Source organism: Mus caroli, chromosome 8 (assembly GCF_900094665.2).
Source record: "Mus caroli chromosome 8, CAROLI_EIJ_v1.1, whole genome shotgun sequence".
Taxonomy (NCBI): Eukaryota; Metazoa; Chordata; class Mammalia; order Rodentia; family Muridae; genus Mus; species Mus caroli.
The window spans coordinates 40,716,235-40,720,909 of record NC_034577.1 but is presented as its reverse complement, the minus strand read 5'-3'; the positions used below and the strand labels follow the sequence as shown (position 1 = coordinate 40,720,909).

General features: G+C 42.5%; 1 non-coding gene and 1 pseudogene across 1 annotated transcript; one reads left to right on the top strand and one right to left on the bottom strand.

Annotated features, from left to right (window-relative positions):
* Positions 1–1,076: 1,076 nt before the first annotated feature.
* On the bottom strand, positions 1,077–1,558 carry LOC110300550 (annotated as a pseudogene).
* Positions 1,559–3,223: 1,665 nt separating this feature from the next.
* On the top strand, positions 3,224–3,297 carry Trnai-aau. Its single transcript has one exon. It is a non-coding gene; the product is annotated as a tRNA-Ile (tRNA).
* Positions 3,298–4,675: the final 1,378 nt, after the last annotated feature.

Sequence of the window (4,675 nt, the reverse complement as noted above, 5' to 3'; positions counted from 1 at the left end):
TCTCTCTCTCTCTCCACCCCCTCCCTCCTCTCTCTCCTTCCCTCTCTTTCTCTATCTCTACAACATTCTCAATTCCCCTCCCGTGTCCTAAATAAACTCTATTCTATACAATACTGTCCTCCTGAGGCTGGTCCCTCAGGAGGAAGAAATGCCTTGGCATGGGCCCACCAAGGCACCCCCTTACCCCACACCTTAGCACACATCCACCAAAACATATTCCCTCTCTTTATCTTTTTATAAAACACACCAAGAGTAAACTGAATAAACCATTTCCTCCCCAACTTGCTTCTTGATCATGATGTTTCATCACAGCAATAGAAAGCTTGATTAAGGCAGCTTTTATTTACTTACAGTTAATATCCATCTTTTGGCTCTCGGTTTTTAGGACTTTTTCCCCCTATATTTAATAGATTCTCTGTGTTTTCTACTTTACCTCAATTCTTTAGACCTTATGGATTCTTCTGTTTGATTTCTTGGTTGGATCTCAGTGTTGTTCCATGTTGGCTGTGCTCACTTATTTCTCTTCATTGAGCCCACCTCTGCCCGTGCAATTTCTTTTCCTGCTTAGCCCTGCTTATTGGTGATACATTATTCTATATGTTTTCCTTGATGCACTGTGGTTTTATTTCTGGCAAATGTGGAAATCGTGAATGAATGAGATAAAAACGGGCAGAGAAAGAAGGAGAAGAAAGTAAGAAAAATGGAGGAAGGAAAGAAAAGAGGATGCTCTTGGAGAATATTTAAAAATTTCCCATAATGAGATGAAAAATGAGGTAAACGTAAAGAAAGGAATAAAAGACAAAAACATAAGAGATTAAAAAAAACAATAACAACAAAACAAAACCAAGAAGATAAAGTAGAAGTTCAATTAAAACTATAACCCAAAGGAAGAAAACATAAACTATAACCCGAAGGAAGAAAATTGGGCAAGCGTAGAAGGGAAATTCTTTTTTTTTAAAAACTTTATCTGCATTTATTTTATGCTGAATTTATTCCCAGGCTGAGTTTTTGTTTCTTCAGTTTCTTCTGGGATATCTTTTTCTTCTGTGCAAGCTCCTCTTCTGGCTTTCAATGATCTGTTCCTTCTCAGTGAGGATCATCTCAATGTGGCAGGGGGAGCTCATGTGTGGGTTAATCCGGCCATGAGCTCTGTGGGTTCGTCAGTGCATCTTAGGTGCCTTGTTCACCTGGATGTGTTCAATGACTAGAGAATCTACGTCTAAACCCTTAAGTTCAGCGTTACTCTCTGCATTTTTAAGCATGTGCAGCAAAAATTCAACACTCTTTTTTGGCCACCGACCCTGTGTCCAGCCCCACTGTTTGGCCTGGGCGCACCTACCGACTCCACCATTATACCGCCGGAATGGCACACATTGCTTCTTTAAAGTGACATCCTTTAGATACTTGGTGGCTTTTCGGATATGCATACCCTTGATGGCCTGGGCGGTTTCCCGGGTGTTCTTAAAGTGAACACAAAGGTTTGACCCTCTTGATTTGCATGATTTTGTGGGGTTTTCTGGGTCAAGAGAGTAGCGAACCATCTTGGCAGGTGACCTCTGGCTGCTTACAGGAAGAGCGGGAAATTCTTTTTAAAAGAAAAGGAAAGGAAAAATGTTTGCCCAATAATTAGTCCATAAACAAAATTAGACTCGAGTACAAAAGGAAATAAATATATTTTAAAATTTTTAAATTTTGATTCAACAAAGTAAAAATGTTACTTTTGGATGAGGCCTCCCCTCCTGTGCCAGGACTCACCCCACTCAGCTGTGTTTGGCTTGACTCACCCCGAGGATGAGTGGCTGCCCTCATACTCTGTGCTTCCCAATGTTCGGCCAACACCTTTGCATGTTTCCAAAGTGCTTCCTCTCTGTCCCTTCAGAAGGAGCTCATTCTTCCTCAGACCGCTCTTCTCCATACCTGGGTCCCATGGAGCCAGTTTCTCATCGACTACCTCACTCAGAAGATCCACATCCAGAAGAAAAAAAGACAGTAGGGAAAAAAAATCATCAGCTTATTATTATTAGGAAAATTTAATTTTATTACATAGTATATTATATATTAAAGGTTCAACATCCTTAGTCATCAGGGAAACACAAATCAAAACGACCCTGAGATTCCGCCTCACACCAATCAGAATGGCTAAGATCAAAAACTCAAGTGACAGCAGATGCTGGCGAGGATGTGGAGCGAGGGGAACACTCCTCCACTGCTGGTGGGATTGCAAGCTTGTGCAACCACTCAACATCAATCTTGCATTTCCTAAGAAAAATTGAAACCATTCTACCCAAAGACCCAGAAATACCACGGTTGAGCATATACCCAAAAGATGTTCCACCATACCACAAGGACACATGCTCCGCATGTGCAGAGCAGCGTTATTTGTAATAGCCAGAAACTGAAAACAACTGAGATGTCCCTCAGCTGAAGAATGGATACAAAAACTGTGGTTCATTTACACAATGGAATACTATTCAGCTATTCAAAACAAGGACATCGTGAATTTTGCAGGCAAATGGATGGAACTAGAAAATATCATTCTTAGTGAGGTAACCCATACCCAAAAGGACAGGCATGGTGTGTACTCACTGAGAAGTGCATATTGTCACTTTTTGCATAAGCCAAAAAGTACAGAATGTCCAAGATATACCCCATGGATCCTAAGAAGTTAAACAAGAAGGAAGGCCCAAGTAAGGATGCTTCAATCCCACTTAGAAGGGGGAACAAAATAATCATGGGAGGCAGAGGGAGGGAGGGACCTGAGTGGGAGAGGGTAGGGGTAGGGGATAAGAAGGGCAGATCAGGTATTGGCAGAGACAGGAGAGAGACCCAGAGAGCCAGGAGAATGAGTGGAAATATGCAGCTGCAGGAGGTAGGGGAACCTTTAGAAAGTCCCAGAGATCTGGGATGGGGGAGGCCCCCAGGATTCAATATGGGTGTGACCTTAGCCAAAATGCCCAACAGTGGGGATATGGAATCTGAAGAATCCACCTCCAGTAGTCAGACTGGACCCCCATTGAAGGGATGGGGACATCAACCCACTTATGAAACTTTCAACCCAAAATTGTTCCTGTCAAAAAGAAGTGCAGGCTCAAAAATGGAGCAGAGACTGAAGGAAAGGCCATCCAGTGACCTGCCTAACTTGGGACCCATCCCATGTGCAGGCACCAAACCCTGATACTATTACTGATACCATGTTGTGCTTGTAGATAGGAACCTGGCAGTTGGCCAGTTAGCTCAGTTGGTTAGAGCATGGTGCTAATAACGCCAAGGTCACAGGTTCAATCCCTGTACAGTCTAAAGCTGAAGCATTTTGCCGGGCGGTGGTGGTGCATGCCTTTAATCCCAGCACTTGGGAGGAAGAGGCAGGTGCATTTCTGAGTTCGAGGTCAGCCTGGTCTACAGAATGAGTTCCAGGACAGCCAGAGCTACACAGAGAAACCCTGCCTCGGGGAAAAAAAGGAACCTGACATGGCTATCTTCTGAAAGGCTCTACCAGCAGCTGACTGAGACAGATGCAGATACTTAGAACCCATCATTGGACTGATGTCAGGGACCCCTATGGAAGATTTAGAGGAAGGATTGAAGGAGCTGAAGTGGAGGGTGACCCTATAGCAAGACCAAGAATGTGAACTAACCCAGGCCCCTGGGAGCTCCTAGAGATTAAGCCACCAACTGATGGATGAGAATACACAGGCTGGTCCGAGGCCTCGGCACTTAGCAGTGGGCTGCCTTTTCTGGCCTCACTCAGAGAGGATGTGCCTAATCCTGTAGAAACATGATGTACCAGGGTGGGGGTGCATCCTTTCAGAGATGAAGGAGAGTGAGAATGGGGGAAAGAACTCTGGAAAGGAGGGCGGGGAGGGGGCAGCATTTGGGATGTAAATCAATAAAATAATTTTTAAAAATAGAAAAAGAAAAAATTAATTTTATATAATAAATTACAATGAATACTTTTTATTTATTAAATTGTTAATGAATATATTTTATTTATTAAGTTATTTCATTTCCAGTTCTTTTTAACTGAGGTAAAAACCATGTAGCATCTATAATCTGTCATGTATCCAGTACATTCACAATGTTGTACATTCTTCTCCTCTACAGAGCCTCAAATATTTTATTTTATCAGCACCAAAACCAAATCTGTACCCATTAAGTGGTATTTTAACATTCCTTACCAATTCCATGTCAGTTTCTGTTTGTCTGTATTTATGGATTTATCTGTTTTGGAAACAGTGTCAAGTTGACCTTATCCTTTCATAGCTGGGAGCCTGCCACAGGTAGGGCCCACCCGATCCTGAGATCGGGGAGTCTCACTACTGTCTCCATGCAAGCTATTTGTCTCTTTAAAAATGGTTCTAACAACTTTAGAAATTATGCCTTTCATAGCCCCAATGTGGCCTCTAACTTTCTAACCAAACTGAAAGTCTTTTACGTCTTTCTGTTCTATTTCTAGATCCTGATTCTTACAAATCTGGCCCAACGCAGATAGCAGTCACCATGCTTGTCTCTGAATACCGGATTCCCTTGAAAATCCTTCTATCAGATTAAACTCAGCCACACATAATTCTCTCAGGACGAGGACAAAGTATAGACAAGTTATTCATCAAAATGGAACATAAGTGGCTCCTGTCCTGTCCCCTTTAGAGTGCTTGTTCTTACAGGAAACCTCCTGAAT